Source organism: Protopterus annectens, chromosome 10.part0 (genome assembly GCF_019279795.1).
Source record: "Protopterus annectens isolate FY-2018-M chromosome 10.part0, PAN1.0, whole genome shotgun sequence".
Taxonomy (NCBI): domain Eukaryota; kingdom Metazoa; phylum Chordata; order Ceratodontiformes; family Protopteridae; genus Protopterus; species Protopterus annectens.
The window spans coordinates 117,928,468-117,947,431 of NC_056744.1; the positions used below are offsets into that span (position 1 = coordinate 117,928,468).

General features: G+C 42.6%; 1 protein-coding gene across 1 annotated transcript in view; it reads right to left on the reverse strand.

The window, feature by feature from the left end:
* Positions 1 to 18,964, reverse strand: part of NOL11 (nucleolar protein 11) — a 1,613,635-nt gene that overhangs the window by 735,229 nt on the left and 859,442 nt on the right. The gene's annotated exons all lie outside the window — the stretch shown is intronic.

The window sequence follows — 18,964 nt, forward strand, 5'->3', positions numbered from 1 at the left end:
TACAAGGCCTAAACAACACATCCTACATGGACCGACTAAAATCACTATAACATGTATCCTTACAGACTGCCAAAAGATGACCTGTGCCTGGTATACAAGGCATCCTCTGACTCATTACTGATGGATTTACTGAGCAGCAGGAATACTCTGTCTAGGGATCTAAGCCTATTCTGCAATATCAGCAGAATGGTTTGGAGAGAGGGGTACATCTTGCACAGAATACTGCAGTTATGCAACAGAATCCCCATCCACAAAGTTCATCCCTATCCATGCTCAAGCTCAACTTACATATATGGGTGGGAAACAGAAAATTTACCCCAGGACTACCCCATACTACTAATGGACAGAGGAGGCTCCTAAATGCTGTATCCCATGCACAAGTCCCCTTAAAGTATCTATGGCACGATCCTAGTTATTTTCATTAGGGGTAATATACAATCAGTGACCACGGGATGGGTAAGGCCAATCTATAATCATGTGGGATACATTACGTTGAGCACAAAAAGGTTAACTACTAGGTTTACAATGGCTCACAAAGGCAGTTAGCCTAGTACTTGCACATCTAGCTTATAGGTAACACACTTGCAAATCTTGTGATCTTAACAAAAGACTGAATTCCATAGTTTTAATGTAAATATGATGACATGCATCACCACCATCATTGCTTTCCAATTCACTCTGTGCATCCTTCTTTAGCACTTGTGTGTGCATATGGTACTATCTTTAGGACCCCCCCTACACACACACACACATTTGATTCCAAAGATCACTACTTAAATTCTTGACCTACTTGCTGGAACTGGCTTTTATCAAGAAGCTCTTTTCTGGTATAAAAAAAAATCATCTGCCATGCAGACCCAAATAGTTATAAATAAAATTCTCATCCCAAAAGCTGTTTTCACAATTGGAGTTCCTCCATATCCATCCTCAGTCAGACCAATTCTCATCCTGTTCTTTATTACCTACATGCATTTCAGTGATCCATTAAGCCCCTAAATCTCAATTAAAAGATCTCAACAGGATATTCCACACATTTAATAATAACCACCCTTTTCTTAGAAAATTCACATAAATAAAAAGTACAGTTTTGTACCTACCATAAATGTAGATGTTCGAGGATCTACACTGCTGCAGTCATAACCTGTGGGTAGTCCGCTGTCCTCAAGAGCTAGGCTGGCGTCATTGTCGCCAGAGCTGACATATCCTCAGTCTTTCTTGCCCCAGATGTCAGAAGGCCTAAGAATGAAAGAAGGCGAGAGCCAAAAAAGTACACGCCCAACAACTACCAGTGTAGAAATAAAGACAATCCTAAAGTAAAAAAACACAGCCACCACCAACTATAGAGGGAAGGAGGGAGGGAGATCCTCGAACATCTACATTTATGGTAGGTACAAAACTGTACTATGTTCTTCGTCTCACATTGCTGCAGTCATAACCTGTGGGTAGAATCCCAAAGCAAAGGAAAAGGGAGGCTGGCAAACTAAATAGCATTAGGAGCTGCTAACATGCCCTGTAAAACTGCAGTGGCAAACCCAGCCCTGGACTTGGAATACAGAGGGAGATGGTAATGCTTAGTAAAAGTGTGTACTGAACTCCAAGTAGCTGCCTCCAAAATATCCTTAGTAGCTACACCCCACAAAAAAGCAGTAGATGTGGCAGTAGCCCTAGTAGAATGAGGTCTGATCCCAGCAGCAACATTCTTCCCATGATGAGAATAACAAAAAGCTATACATTGACCAATCCACTTTGAAATAGTCTGCTTCGAAACAGCTTTCCCTTGTGAACTCGAAGCAAAAGAAACAAATAACTGTTGAGTCTGTCTGAACTCCTTAGTTCTGCTTAAATAGTAACGTAACTGCCTGTGGATATCCAAAGAATGCAAGAGTTGTTCCGGGATCAGCATAAAAAGTAGGCAAATGAATAGACTGGTTCAAGGCCACATTAGAAATCACTTTAGGCATAACAGTAGGGTTAGTTCGCGAAGAAACTCTATCCTTATGAAATATCAGAAAGGGTTCAACTGCCATGAGTGCCTGCAATTCAGATACCCTCCTAGCAGAAGTAATGGCCAACAAAAAAGCAGTATTCCAAGACAAAAACTTCAATTCAGACGTAGCTGCAGGTTCAAAAGGAGGTAAAGTAAGTTTCTCCAAAACAAAATTGAAATCCCAGGAAGGAGTAGGAGCTCTACGTGGGGGTCTTATATTCTTTGCCCCCCTAAGAAATTGTTTGAACAAAGGATGAGAAAATAAAGGAGGGTCACACTCATAGTGAGCAGAAATGGCTGCAGCATGAACCTTCACAGAAGAGAATGACAAACCTTTGTCCAGTAATTCAGTAAGACACTGTAGTGCAAAACTCAAATTAGGCACTGAAACATCAAAACCCTTTGCTGTGCTCCAAAGAAAAAATCTCTTCCATTTATCAGCATAAACCTTTCTAGTACTAGGAAATGACATCTAAAACCTGTTGAGGAAGCTGAGACCCCACCGGCTCCATCACAGAATACGCCAGGCTGTCAGATGCAGTGACTGCACCCGAACATTGAGAAAATGATTGTTTGACTGGGATAACAAATGAGGAACCTGTGGCAGAAGCCAAGGAGGCTCCTGGATTAAACTCCTCAGCAGAGGATACCAATGCTGACGTGGCCAATCTGGTGCTATTAGAATCATGCAAGGCCCGTCTCGCCTGGCTTTCAAGAGTACCTTAGGAAGAAGAGGCAGAGGAGGAAAAGGAAGGTTGTTCCAACTGAAAGATAGAGCATCCACTTTCCAAGCATCTGGATGGAACATCTTTGTGCAAAATTTTGGTAGTTGAAAATTCAGTGGAGAAGCGAACAGATCTATGTCTGGAGTTCCCCAAGCCATAGTCAATTGTTTGAAAACCTGAGGATCCAGTTTCCACGGGATCCACAATTTGTCTGCTCAATACATCTGCTAGGGAGTTCTGTGCTCCTGGCAGAAACCGTGCTTGAAGATTGATTTGCAAACTCAGAGCAGTCTCCCACAAAATCATTGCTTGCCTGCAAAGAGGATAGGAATGGGTTCCCCCCTGCTTGTTGATGTACCACATGACTGTTGTGTTGTCTGTTTGAATCAACACCTGTCCCGCCTGAAGTAGGTCCTTGAAGGCCATCAAAGCAAATTGGACTGCTAACATCTCCTTCATGTTGATATGCAAATGTAGTAGTTTGGGAGGCCACACGTCCTGTATCCATTTCCCATTGACGCCAATTCCGAGGCATCCGGATCTGACTGTCACAGAGAGTCCCTTGTTTAGTTGACATTCCTGAGCCCACCACAAGAATTCCTTCTGGATGCAAGGTATAATCCGAATGACAGTGTCCAAACCGTGGCAGTGTTGAGTCCACACACTTTTGAGATACCATTGTAGCTTCCTCATATGCAGTTTGGCATTGGGAAGAACTAGAATGCAAGATGCCATGAACCCCAAGGCTTGAAGGACTGTCCTTGCAGTCAGCCTGGACATTACTGATAACTGCTGGAAGTATAGATGAAGAGATCTTTGTTTGTCCGGGGTCAGAAATGCCATCTGAGAAGCTGTATTCAGTCTCACACCCAGAAAGCACATGTCCTGAGAGGGTACTAGACTGGACTTTGTTTCATTCACAGAATACCCTAGGCACCTTAAAACTGCCATTACATACTGGAGATGTTGTAGTAACTTGTCTTTGTTTTGAGCAAGAATCAGGCAAGATAAGGATAAATTTGTATTCCTCTCTGTCTGAAAAAGGCAATCACTGGAGCCAGAACTTTTGTGAATACTCTGGGTGCAGTAGATAAACCAAAGGGCAATGCAGAGAACTGATAGTGAGAAGTACCAGCCCAACTTGGTCTTCGGTCTGAAACTCGATAATTGAAGATTTCAGAAGCTTCAGACCACGCGGCAAGAAAGACTGAGGATATGGCGCCGGTCTCTGACGTCAGCTCTGAGCGACAATGACCGACGCCAGCCTAGCTCTTTGGTATTCGGGCCGATCGAGGACAGCTGACTACCCACAGGTTATGACTGCAGCAATGTGAGACGAAGAACATCCATGGTTTTGGTACTTTACAATGCCTGGTACTTTTGGCAACCCCATCTCTTCTACTGTTAGGCTCAAGTATCTAGGATAGCCTTGTCCCTGTTTTCACAACCATAGCTTCAAAACCACTTAAAACAAATAGGCTCACTAATGTTCTTATGCCAGAAACACAGAATACCACCCCACAAAAAGCTTAAATATGCACTTTTGCACTTCTAACCATATCATTCTCATAAAATTATTCTCCTTCAGAAATCAATGAAAATATTTTTACTTCATAGACCTTGCAGATTCTTGCATTCACTGCTAAGAAATTAAAATAAATGAAATATCTAGCTTTCTATTTGCTACTCTTTACTTACAAATTTGTCTTCCTTGATTCCGGTCCCCCAGCCCACAATCACTTCACTTGTTTTCCACCACCACACAGACCCTGGCCTAAAAACAGTACTTTACAGCTTCCGACACTAACCTAGTAGGACGATAGGAGGCACTGCCAGATATGCCAGGAGAAGTGGGGCAGTGGATGTGTAACATATGCCAGCACAGCTAGCTGGAATTTTGTAAATAATTACATGCCATTTGTATATCAAACTGATTTTGTACAGATGCTTGTGCTGAAAATGTATTTGTAAGGTTTGCTTGTGTTAAAATGTATCAACAGTGTGCCCTACTGGAAAGAAAAGACATGTACATGTATTACTGTAACTGAATTAAACATATATATTTTTAAGAAAAGACATGTACATGTATTACTGTAACTGAATTAAACGTATATTTTTTTAAGAGAGGACTGGGAAAATATGAGATTCATCTCAAACTGAAATACATCTGAAATTAAATACATTTATTGGTTAAGCTATAAAGATGGTATCCCACAGTTTTGAATAGAGCCAGAGATGATGCCTGTGCTAGAAAATAGGTTGTAGCTCCTGCAGGAACAGTGGAATGATTTTATGACTTCCAGGAGATGTGAGCAAAGCTGTGTGTGTATGGTAACGCACAGGTGCTAAAATCCTGTCAGCTTCTAGTGTTGGTGAAAGCATGGGAAATGTCAGATGACGAGATGTATGTGATATTCTGTAAACCAAAATAATATTTAGATATTAGTAGGAGATTGCTCTCAGCATTCTGTATTAGATCTGACAATAAGGACCATTCACCCACATTATCGTGCCTTGCACTATTCAGCAAGTATGAACAGTAATTATTTTAGTTGATAAGGGATAGATGGATTAGCTAAATATTGTTTTTCTACAATTGTGTGAAAATTTCCATCAGTGTTATTTGTAATATTTCCTGTGGTTGAAACTCTGGAGTTTACTGTAAATGGATATTTAGAATTTTCATGTACTTTTATTATTTATTATTGAACGTATTTCAACATTTCATTGTGGTTGGTCCTTTTTAGAACACAATTAAATTTTGAAAGTATTTGCACATATTTACTTGGTGATGGTGATGACTCTGGCCACTCCTGGAAGCCTGGCTGTTTGGGTCAGCATTATTATTTGTAAAATTAATTTTGCTTAATATAAATGGATATTCTTTTATGAGCCTTACAGTAACTGACTGGTGGCAGTAAATCTACCTTATAATCTGGGCAAAGTTGGTAGAGTGGGAAGTCTGTGCCAGCCTTTCCCAGGTGTTTGTGTGTGAAACTTAAATCTCAGAGAGTGTGTCAGGTACTTGGGCAGGGACACGAAGCACTGGCTTCACAGAGAGGGTGCTGGAGGACTTGTCTTGGACACTAGGTTGAGGACCCAACCCTACAGATGTGCCAGAGAGGAGTCTTATTGGGGACCTGGAGCGAGACAGATCTAGAGAAATCCATATCCCAGGATGACTGTGTTTCTCTGTGTGCTCGAGGGAAACTGTGCTTGATGCACAGAGGTCTGCATCTGGAAATACTGACGATATCTACACGTACTCCAAGTGAACGTCCCTCTCCAGTGTCAGTGGTGAGGACTGAGGCTTCTAAATTGAAGGTCCAGAGTGGGGATGTCACACCTAGTTTTATCCAGAGTTTAATGAAAAACATTCAGTAAACTGGTACCTGCTACTTGAAATACCACACCACCTAACATAAAAAATAAATAAATAAAAACCCTTCTTCCCATTTAAGGGAAGCTCTCTTCAATCACATCAATGAATCTGGTCATAGTAAATAATTCATATTATCATCTCAAAAAATGCTCTCTCGGTCTGCTTTGTGGCATAGACAGATAAGGCACTAGACAAAATCATACTTAACTAGTGGTATGGGACTGCAGGGCTTGTACAGAGGGAAGGAAGGGAGCGAGTGGCCAATGCTAGCCAGTCCACCCTTTGGCGAAGGGAGGCTGCCTAGGCTCATTGGAATAGCAGCATTAAAAGCTTGGTGATCACTGCACTGCAAGCAGTATTGCCTGGCTGTGAGGCTGCCCATATGCGCCTTTCATAGGCGGTGACTGCAGAGCTCACAAGGCTGTAGGGGGGGGGATGGGGTTAAGGTACCCTTCCTCAACAGCAATATGTCACTGCACCAACTTCCTTGATCTCCACAATGGCAGCCCAGGATGTGGGTCAAGTTGAGCCTGTGGGATGTCAAGATGAACGAGGAAAAATGCTGGTGCTATCTGATGGTCAACCACAACCACCTCTGACTCCAAGCCCTTCCCCTCTGTACCCACAGTATTCTATTACTGAAACATTCCAACTATTTAATTCCTTATCAACTTTCATTTTATTTCCCATCTATAAAACTCAGTTTTACCAACTGCAATATTTCACATTTCTTAATGTTACTGTTAGAAAGTTTCAGCTATAATCACTTTCTCATCACCGACATTCTGTCTTGCCTTATGTAAGTGGTACATTTTGAGTTATCTCTGCTTAATATCAGAGCTTTGGCCGGCTAACATCTACCTGAAATCAGCTGGATGTACAAGTGAATTTAAGTACACTTATCTGCTCTTTTGCATATAGTACTGTATTTAATTTATTTGTGTTTTTCACTGAACATTAACTCAACCAAAGTTGTGGCTGTCTCTCTACAGAGTACTTTTTAGAATTTCTGTGTAGCTATTGATAGCAATAGGGGTTAGTTTCAGCTCATCACGGACATTCTGTCTTGCCTTATATAAGTGGTACATTTTGAGTTATCTCTGCTTAATAATAGCAGAGCTTTGGCCAGCTAACATCTACCGGAAATCAGCTGGACTTATAAATGAATTTAAGTACACTTATCTGCTCTTTTGCATATAGTGCTGTATTTAATTTATTTGTGGTTTTCACTGAATATTAACACAACTGAAGTTGTGGCTGTCTCTCCACAGTTAGTTCCTCACCCACCCTCCCCGTTCTTCTTTTGGTGTTAATGTTGGTGGCTTTGAAATTGCCCGCCCCTCTTGTAGATTTGTATTTGGATACTCCTTCTGGGCCCATCTCATTTGCTCACTCAACTGAGTGCAGTGAGATCATATTCTGATTTCAGACACTCCTACTGTGTACAAAGAGAGCATTTGGGAAGGACAATCCTTGTAGCCTCTTAATCCTGCTCTGTTCCCTCCCTAAAAAAAAAATTAAAAAAAAATGATATATTATTCAGCTGCTCAACTGTCTTAGTTGCTCTAATGCGTGCTATTATCTGTTCAGTCGCTCTTACTCTGCACTTATTACTGCTTGTTTGTAGCCTTCTAATTTACTGCCTTCTGCACTTGTTTTTTAGTCATTTGTTAATTTAATTGCATTTATTTGAACTGTATTTGCCGTAGTGTTGCTACACACTCGGGTGTACTGGCCAGTACTACAATCTGAATTGTATTTACTGCTGTGTTAGCCGACTTTCTGTAACCAAAAAAAAAAAAATTCTAAGCTGGTTTCCTGTCTTTCCTGTAATTAGTGAAGTCCAGATACAGACTTGCTGTATCCAGGACTGTTGGTAAGATTCTGAGCCCCCCAAGCCTTTCTGTGTTAGAGGGAAGCCTTCTAGCTTATCAGTGGGAGTGGTAAGCACTAGGTAACCTATCACGGGAAGAGTGGGTTTTGGCCCTTAAATCATAGTTCATTGGCCATTTGGGCAGTTTTTCCATCTCGTTCTACTTTTTGGTAGAAAGCCCATTTTGCATTTGGTCCCTGCCTTTCCTGTAACTAGTGTAGTCCAGGTTCAGATTTGCTGTATCCAGGACTGTTGGTAAGCTTCTGAGCCCCCCCCAAGCCCTTCTGTGTTGGAGAGAAGCCTTCTAGCTTATCAGTGGGAATGGTAAGCCCTAGGTAACCTATCTATCATAGGAGGAGTGGTTTCTGGCCCAGAAATTATAGTTTTTTGGCTGCTTGGGAAGCTTTTCCATCTCTTTCAACCTTCTGATTTAAAAGTCTGTGTTTGCGCTTGCTTCCTGCCTTTCCTGTTACTAGTCTAGTCCAGGTACAGATTTGCTGTATCCAGGACTCTTTGTAAGTTCTGAGCCCCCCAAGCCTTTCTGTGTTGGAGGGAAGCCTTCTAGCTTATCAGTGGGAGTGGTAAGCATTAAAGGAGCCTATCTACCACAGCAGGAGTGGTTCCTGGCCCAGAAATATTGGCCGTTTGGGCATTTTTTTTCCATATCTTTCAATGTTCTGGTTAAAAGCCGCATTTGCATTTGTTTCCCACCTTTCCTGTAACTAGCCTAGTCCAGACACAGAGTTGCTGTATCCAGGACTGCTGGTAAGCTTCTGAGCCCCCCAAGCCTTTCTGTGTTGGAAGAAAGCCTTCTAGCTTAGAGGGAGTGGTAAGCACTAGGTAGCCTGTCTACCACGACAGGAGAGGTTCTTGGCCCAGAAATTGTAGTTTATTGACCATCTGGACAGTTTGTCCGTCTCTTTCAACTTTATGATTTATAAGACCACATCTGCTTCCCATCTTTCCTGTAACTAACCTACTGGGTAGCACTAAAAAGCCTTAAATTGATACAAGCCTTCTAGCTTAGAAGAGAGACTTTGGAGTGATTAGATATCAGTTTTCTGTACTTTCTTGCTGTACTTAACTGTTTTCCACCTAAACACAGATTTTCCAGCATTTATTGTGATTTAAAAGCTTGTTTTTTTTTTCACATATCATACTTATTTGACTGCCTGCACTTTTAAAAAGTTTTTTGTTTAAATAAATTGTTTAACTGTTGTAGGCTACACATCGAAGTGCGATAGCCTTTCTTGATAGTTTGTAGTCGTTTAAAGCTGTTTAAAGTGCATTTATTACTGTTTTTGCCTTATCTTTTCAAAAAAAAAAAAAAACAAACAAGTACAGAAAAAGTAATTAGGGACCCAAGTTGATAGCAATCTCTCATTTGACAACCACGTGGCCAAAGTGGTTAGAAAAGCATCTTATATAGCCCACCTAATCATGACGGGATTCACATCTAGATCAGGGGAGGTCATCGTGCCTCTTTACTCATCCCCCATCAGGCCCATAATTGAGTACAATGCCCCTTTTGGGATGTACCTTACCAGACACCTGCAGCAACTGGAAAGACCCAAAAGTACCTCACCAAGAGGATCAAAGGGCTCAAACAGATGCCATATGCTGCCCGGTTAAAGAAACTCCAGCTCTACTCAGTGGCATACCGCCTGTTCAGAGGCGATCTGTGCCTGACGTATAAAGCCATGTCCAACCCGGAATTAATGGACATGCTGCACCTCAGAAAATCCAAATCCCATCAAGCTACACTCTCGAGAGATTTGAACCTCAGCACTGAAATAAACAGGACATGCTGGAGGGACAGATTCATAACCCAGAGGCTCCCTTCACTCTGGAATAAAATCCCAGTCCAGGTTAGGCAGAGTCCCTCATTGACTCTCTTCAAGAGGAATATTGATGAGTGGATGGGAGATCGTAGGTTTACCCCGGGTATCACTTCTGTGTCACTGTTAGACAGAGGCACAGTATACTAACCTCGAAAAAGGGCATAGCAAAATAAATTTAAAATGGGTGGCGAAAGACAAACACATTCTGGCTAGGCTTATAAATGCCCTAGGGCAGATAGCCTAGTATGAACCTATAAAAAAAAAAAAAAAAAAAAAAATTCCTTGTTTCCCGCCTTTCTAAGCTAGTATAGTCCAGTTTTCAGGCTAGTGCTGAATTCAGGGCTGTGATACTAGTTTCTGAGTTGCCCAAACCTTACTTGGATAGAAGGAAGTTTCTCTGTTCACCTGTGAGAGAGGGGAGCTTTGAGCAAACTATCTGTCCCTGGAGGAGTGGTTCCAGCCCAGAAGTTAGTAGTTTATTGGCCATTTTGGTCTAATTTCTATCTCTTTCATTTCCCTGCTATAAAAACCGCGTTTGCAAGGTTTTGCGCACCGGGCAGTGCCGGTTAGCTACAGTTAAATTATTCCCGGCTCCATTATGTCTCCTCTTCAGTTTTTCCCTTGAAACTAGTCCAACTCTCAACCTAAGCACTTAAAAAGCATCTCACAGCCCAGTACTTGCTCAGACCTAATAGCAAGCACTAATATACCCTGACACTGATTGCCCAGCAGGAACAAGGCTCTTTACTCACTCCTCACCAACCAAGCGACTAAGCAGCTCACCCTACTATTCAGGCATGACCAAAGGGCAACTTCAGGTGCACTCTCCAGTCCAGCTGGTGAATCTGGGTATCCTAAGGCAATGTTACAACTGCCTCATGTACACACACAACCCTCTCGTCCTACCACAAAACACTAACATATGCGAGAGATGCAATTATACTGCCAAACTGGAAGCTAAGCTGCCTACACCCAAGACTGGAACAGACAGTCAAGAGGAGAAGACTAACAGTTGCACCACACCTCCAGCCACACAGAGACCTACTAAAACAGCACTGGCAAAAAATGCACATAAATACACAAATTCATACTCGGGGGCTCTAAATAAAAGCCTGCAAAAGCATCAGAGGCCTCCAAAGCAGACACCCAAACAACCTGCACTTCCCGTCACAAACCACACAACACATAAAATCAGTGTGCCACACAATCACAGCCCTTAAGGTGAAATAACATACCTAACACACTAGCAATAGGTGACTGCATAATCAGGCAAACTGATGTCCCACTCACTAAGCTGGACAAGGAGAAGTTTACTGTTAGCTGCCTGTCGGGAGCCAGAATCCGCCACATAACACAATCAATCAGGTCACTCCAGAACAAGTACAAATATGACTGTCATTGTTCATGTTGGTGTGAATGACCGGAGATGTACCTCCCTAGACTACAAGAAAAGAGACATGGAATAGCTCTCTGATCATGCAGCCCAGGCTGGTATGACCCTGACCCTGAGCAGCATCCTGCCCTCAGTATAAAGACAAAATATCAATTTCAACAACTGGCTAAGCTTCTGGTGTCATTCAAAGGGGATCCAGTGTCTGTCAGCCTGGGACGACATGCTCGACAAGCGCTTTGCAAGACACAGCTTGCACCTGTCACCCCTAGGCTTTTGAATACTGGCCAAGGCTCCTGCTGCCCCCATAGTGCCTTTTTTAGGCAAGGCTCAAAAGTCAAACCCACCTCTGTAAACAGCACAATTAACAAAAAACTGAGGGTTATGCTACTCAATTGCCAGGAGTTTAAATCTCAAAATGCACACACTCAAAAGCACTCCTCAGTATGGAGAACGTCGACATCTGTGCAGTAACTGAAACCTGGTTCAAGGCTCCAGAGAGCATCCCAGCACTACTGGGCTACGACTCATACTACACGTTTCGGCCACAGAACACGGATCGAAACACAAAAGGAGGGGGTGTATCCATATTCATCAAGGATACCTACACCTCCAGGTTAGTGGCGCAGCAGGATACCTCTGAGATCATCCATGTGCAACTAACATCAGGCAAATCTGCAATGCAAATTGTGACCTGCTAAAGATCATCCTCCATGACCCAAGACCACAGCTCCACCTTTCTGGAGACATTGGAAAACATGAAGGTCCTACAAAACACCCTTATATTGGGCGATTTCAATTACCCTACCATTCACTGGTAAAACTACTCTAGTACAAATTCCCAGGCCCAATACTTCCTGGAATTCATCAACTCAAACGCCATCAGCTGGTAAACTCCCCTACCAGAGGTGAAAACATATTGGACCTAGTCATCACCAACATAGGCGACAGGTGTTCCACATCAGAGGTCAACACGTCACTGGTTAGATCAGACCATAAACTTATCACTCTGGATGTCCACACCCCACCACCACCCCCATCTAAGGAAACCACAGTAAAAACCTTTTCTAAAGCAAACTTCACCTTACTTAAGACAGAGGTGGTAAGTTTCACAGCCCCCACGCTAAAGGATAACACTGCCCAGGATGCAGAAACCTTTACAAATGCACTCTATGAGCACCTACAAGGATGCATGGATCGTGCCATCCCTAGCAAAACCAAGACTCACTCCTCTGAGAGAAGGAAAACACTTTGGTGGACCCCTGCAATAAACTGGCTATACAAGAGAAGGAAACTAGTTAAGAAAAAAGCAAATCCCAAGGAGGAAAGACATCCCTGATCAGTATCAGTAAAGGTCCCTCATGAAATCATCCAAGACTAACTTCGAAAGAAAAATAGCCAAGGATTCAAAAGATAACCACAAAGCCTTCTTTGCTATGTTAAGAATCTAAGTGGGAACTTGCAGATATGCACTGAACTAGTGCAAAATAGCACAAAATATACTGAACCTACTGATATTGCCAACATCCTGGCAGATAGATTCAGTGCAAACTTCACCCCCCTCTCACCTCCAAAAGGGCCAACAACAATACCGGAAAAGTGTAGTGTCCCAAAAATCACAGATGCACAGGTGAAAACAGCCCTTTCAAAAGCCAAATACACAGCATCAATGGGACCAGATGGTGTCCCAGGCTGTGTCTTGCACGAACTACAGAACGAACTAACCCCCCACCTAAACACGCTGTTCACGTGGCCTGTGGAGAGGCTGAGGTTGCCCATAGAATGGCGCACAGCAACAGTTATTCCTCTCCACAAAGGAGGGGCCACAACAGACCCTTGTAACTATCGCCCCATAAGCCTGACCTGCAAGGCTATGGCTTGCATCATCATGGAACTCATTAACAAAAACATTGGGAACCTCCAAACACTTGACCCGACCCAGTCCGGCTTTGTTAAGGGCAGATCATGCCTACTAAACCTGGTTGACTTCTTCGAGACAGTCACCAAGGCCACAGACGAGGGAAAGGTGGTTCACACAGCCCACCTTGACCTTGCCAAGACTTGACACCATTCTCCACTCGGGTATTACAGAAAACCTCACCAACCTGAACATAAACCCCTACGTCACGAGATGGGTTGCCAAATGGCTTACAGACAGAGCTCACAGAGTAAGAATAGCGGGCTCCAGGTCCAATTCTAAACCAGTCACAAGTGGTGTCCTGCAAGGCTCGGTCCTGGGACCCCTACTGTTCGGCATATACTTCTCAGAAGTACAGGCAAACACAGGAAGGACTTTGGCTAACCAAGATTGCCGATGACTGCAAACTGGGAGCCATAACTGACTCTCTGGCTGACACAGACATCCTCCAAAAGGGCCTTACTGAGACAGACACCTGGTGTCAAAGTCATGGCCTCAAGTTAAATGCCAAAAAATGCATAGTCATCCCCATTTGGGAAAAACAACACCCACGAATTACCACAAAGGTGGCAGCCCTCTTAATACAGAAGAGGTAATAAGAGATCTGGGGACCCAGGTAGATAGTAATCTCTCCTTTGGCAATCAAAGTAGTTAGGAAATCCTATGTGGCCCATCCAATTACTAAAGGGTTCGCATCTAGAAATAAAGAGGTTACCTCACCAAAAGGATTACTGGCCTCAAAAATATGTCCTATGCAGCCAGACTGAAAAAACGCTGGCTGTACTCAGTGGCATATCGCTTACTCAGAGGTGATCTCTGCCTGACTTACAAAGCCATGTCCAACTCAGAATTGATGGACATGCTTCACCTAAAGAAATCCAAGGCACTGTGAGCCACGTGTTCTAGTGAGCTAAACCTCACCACAACAATAAATAGAACATGCTGGAGGGATAGATTCCTGTCACATAGACTCCCCATGCTTTGGAACAAAATTTCGAGTTACATCAGGCAGAGCCCCTCACTAACACTCTTCAAGAAAAACCTTGACGAGTGGACGGGTAACAGAAAATACACCGCTGAAATCGCTTCACTGGCTCTGCTTGACAGAGGATCAGTTAATTAATCAATGGGGCAGCGAAAGCCAACACACTCTGGCTAGGCTTATAAATGCCCTCGGGCAGATAGCCTAGTACCTACCTATGAACCTATATATTGTTCATTTAGGAGGTCCAGACTTATACCTCTGGTCCAGGACATGGCTGTAAACAGGGTCCTCAGACCACACTGCTCAAAGGCAGTTAACAAATATCTAAATAAAACATTTGGTTATGTCCAAAAAGTACGCTCATATTAGTAATAACAGTCCCTGTCAACTTCTTAGCTAAAAAAAGTCATGAATGGGGAGGGGGGCAACTACTTTGCTAAAATAACAGTTTCATAGTTTAGCACTAGGCTATCTGCCCTGGGGCATTTGTAAGCCTAGCCATAGTGATGTGGCTTTTGCCACCCCATGAAATGGTACAAAAATGCACAGAATAAATTTAGAATACTGTGCCTCTGTCTAGTAGTGACACAATGAAGGTCCCCTTATATAACAGAATTAGTTTACTGGGCCCTTGTCTAGCAGTGACACAGATGTGACCCCTGGGGTAAACTTACGATCTCCCATCCACAAGATTTCTCTTGAGGAGAGTCAGTGAGGGGCTCTGCCTAACATGAGCTGGGATCTTGTTCGAAAGCATAGGAAGTCTCTGGGTTATGAATCTATCCCTCCAGCATGTCCTATTCATACTTGTGCTGAGGTTTAAGTCTTTAGCTCTCGTGGTCCTGATGGATTTGAATTTTTTTGAGGTGGAGCATGTCCATCAGATCTTGATTGGACATGGCCTTGTACGTCAGGCAGAGATCACCTCTGAGCAGGCGGTATGCTACTGAATAGAGCTGAAGTTTCTTTAGTCTGGCAGAATAAGACATATGTTGAAGACCCTTGATCCTCTTGGTGAGGTACTTTTGTGGTCTCTCCAGCTGTTGCAAGTGCCGGGTGAGGTACATACCAAATGGGGCATTGTACTCAATCATGGGTCTGATGAGGGAGGAGTATAGGGATACAATGACATCCTTGGATCTGGATGTGAATCCCTTCATGATGAGGTGTGCAAGGTAGAATGTTTTTCTAACCACTTTGGCAACGTGGGTGTCAAATGAGAGGTCGCTATCGACTTGGGTCCCTAGGTCTCCGATTACTTTTTCTGTACTCTGTGGGTTGCTGTCTATGTGATAATTTGTGGGTACTTTGTTTTTCCCAAAGGGGATGACTATACATTTTTTGGTATTTAGTTTAAGGCCGTGACTCTGGCACCAGTTGTCCGTTTCTGTGAGGCCTTTTTGTAGGATGTGTGTCTCCACTGGTGTATCGACTACGGCGCCTAGTTTGCAGTCATCTGCGAACTTTGTCAGCCACAACCCTCCCATGTTTGTTTTAACATCTGAGAAATAAATGCCGAACAAGAGGGGTCCCAGGACAGATCCCTGTGGGACACCACTTGTGACTGGCTTTGAGTCTGACATTGCTCCAGCGATTTTAACTTTATGGGTTCTGTCCTTTAGCCAGTTTGCAACCCATCTAGTGACATAAGGGTTTACGTTTAAGCTGTTGAGCTTATCTATGATGACTGAGTGGGGTATTGTGTCGAAGGCCTTAGCCAAGTCCAGGTAGGCTGTATGGACTGCTTTGCCCTCATCAATGGCTCTAGTGACTGTTTCGAAAAAGTCAACCAGGTTCAAAAGGCAGGATCTGCCCTTTACAAAGCCGAACTGGGTGGGGTCAAGTGTCTGTAGGTCCCCTATGTCTCTGTTTATGAGTTCCAGTTTTTTTTATCAGTAAGCATTTTGTGGATATGAAGTCTGAAACTCAAATGTCTGTAATTAATTTGCCAACAAAACACAAATGTTATGAGTAATAGACCAAAAATATCAAGCAAATGTTTGAAGATTATGCGAAATTCTGAACAACTGAAAGGTATGAGCAGATGCTCCCAAGTTGCAGCCTGCATAACTGGAGTATGATACAGATGAAGAGAGTCTCTCCCACAAAATTTCATCTTTCTGATTAAGATCTTGCAAAAGTAACCTGGGACAGCAGTGACACTACAATGGCAACTGATACTGCCAGTGAGACTGGGAGAAGCAATCGCTCCAAGACACCCTCACCTCCACCCCCATCCTTATCACTCAAACTACAAGGACTTAACATCATTTTAATATATAAATTTCTATAGACCATGGCTAACCTTTTACAGGTTTGAACACTGACTGCCCTTAAGGATATCAAATTCAGTGTACAGCCCCTTACTATTTATCTGAATACCTGTAGTGTTATGTCTGCAGTAGTGAAACTGTAATAAACTTCTTGACCGTTTCACTACTTCCATTAATTTTAGGGTTATGTCGACAATAATGAAACAGTAAAGTACCTCATGACTTCATTTTCGATGATACCTGAGTGGGGTATTGTGTCGAAGGCCTTTGCCAGGTCGAGGTAGGCTGTATGGACTGCCTTTCCCTTATTATGTATATTACTCCTGCAAACTATCATGACCTGCACTGCAACCTACTACTCTAAGAAACTGTTCACATATTACTCACCCAGGCAGAAACTGAAACTGGTCTGGATGGATCAGGACCCCATCCCAGCTAAATCAATCAATAAACAAATGTTGCATGAACCAGTCACATCAGGTCTAAACTTAAAAGTACTCCTCTAATAAATGAAGCCACGTGCACTTTCTTTCTGGACAATGGTTAGGGAAACAATCTCAGCATGTCTTACAAACCAGTGCTTTCTTGGATGTCTTATTTTGGTATTACTGAATATATACTTTAACTATCTATGTAAGCAAACAAACACTTCTATACACACTGAAAAGGCTTTCATGCATTTTAACTACTTTTGCAAAACATGATTATTTAGTAATGCAATATATTGCAACTATTGTAATTTTATGTGTTTGTCCCAAGGGGCCTGGGTTATGGCTGAAAAAGGTCTGCTGACCAGCCAACTTACCCAGTCATCAAATGGGAAACAGTACTATAAGCAAATAAATATAAAAAATTATTAAATGTAATCCAAGCCTTCATATACTCAGCTGGGGTCTTACTAACTTGGAGATGATATCCTACCTATTTACCATTGCATAATCTATACTCAGGCTTACTCCCCAATTCCCTCTCCTCCACCTCCCTCTTACTCTCGAACTCCATCTCGCCTCCCTATCCCTTTTTTCCTCTCGCCTCCCTATCCCTTTTTTTCCTTTTATTGCTTATGTAAAATATGTACATACATTTTGCTTTCAAAACATATGTTTGACTGCAACAAATATGTTAACATTCATGTAAATGCAGTTTCCTACATTTATATATTTTATAAATGAACACTAAGCTGATCTAAAAAATTTAGAAAATTTATTAACAACCCACAAAAATTCTGGGCCACAGTTAACAACATCCTCCAACCCGGTAAAGCAACAGCTTTTTTCAGCCCCCTGATATAAAACACGCTAAATGCGCGTTTTCCAGCTTGTACCGACTCAGCACAGATCCTCGTGGTGGCCAGCAGAGTAATCCAGGCTTCAGAGAGCTAAAAAAGCGACTTTACCTGATTTAAGTATATTTTTTGTGGCTTTCCACTTCTAATTACCTAGCGACTGTATTTCGCCTGCTTGCTGATACGTTGTATTTGTTTTTCTGCATTTATTCTGTTATTGCACTTGAATTCTCATTTTGTTACTTTTAAAATCTGTAATTGCTGCAAATTGTTTCTGTAGGCTGTGATAGCCGATTTATAGCATTTATAAAAGTGTCTACTGTATCTGTTTCTGAAAAAAAAAAAAAAAAAAAAAAAAAAAAAAATCTCTTGTTTTTCCCGCCTTACTGAGCTAGAGTAATCCAGTTTCAGAGTTGCTGATCCCTGGACTTTGTTTGCAGTTCCTGTTACTGATTCTTTGCCTAATTTGGAAGTAGGAAGTTCCCTTGCTTACCAGTGGGAGTGGGAAGCATTGAGCTGCCTGTTGGTCCAGTTTTGGTGAGGTTTCAGCCAGTAACTTGTAGTCTATTGGTCGTTTTGGGCCATTTCCTAGCTTTTTTCAGCCCCCTGATATAAAACACGCTAAACGCGCGTTTGCGCGATTTAGCACGGAGTTACCACTGTTGCACACAAGAGCAGCGGCGGTTAAATAAGGGTAACGGGCCACCTAAATTACACTCTTCAAATTTTCCCTTAAAACTACCTTCCTTGAGCTGTACTGCTGATCTAACCAGCGTATCCTATAACTGAAAGGTTCATCTCTACTTGATTCCCAAGTAGACTATTCTCTATCTGTAAGCCTAGCACTTACTCCTACAGTACTTGCACCTTGATAAAGCACTCTTATTATAGATAGTACCCCACCAGCTTAAAACCCACTTCCCCCGGAGTCCTTTGAAAGTCTTTTTATCTACTACTTCTAGTATGTCGAGGGATCAGTTGCTAGTGTCCTCTCCTGCTCAACTGGTGAACCTGGGAATATTGAGGCAATGTTACAATTGCCTCATGTACACAGACAATCCTCTCCTTCTCCCACAAAACACAAATACATGCGAGAGATGCAACTATAAGGCCAAACTGGAGGCTGAGCTCTCTCAACATAGGACTGGCAAGACCAGACAGGAGGAGAAGGAAACCACACACAATACATACCCAGTCACACATAGTACCATCACAACTTCAAATCATACACATAATCACACAAAGACATACTCGGAGGCTCTGATCAAAAATCTACCAAAACAGCAGAGGCCACACCAAAGCAGA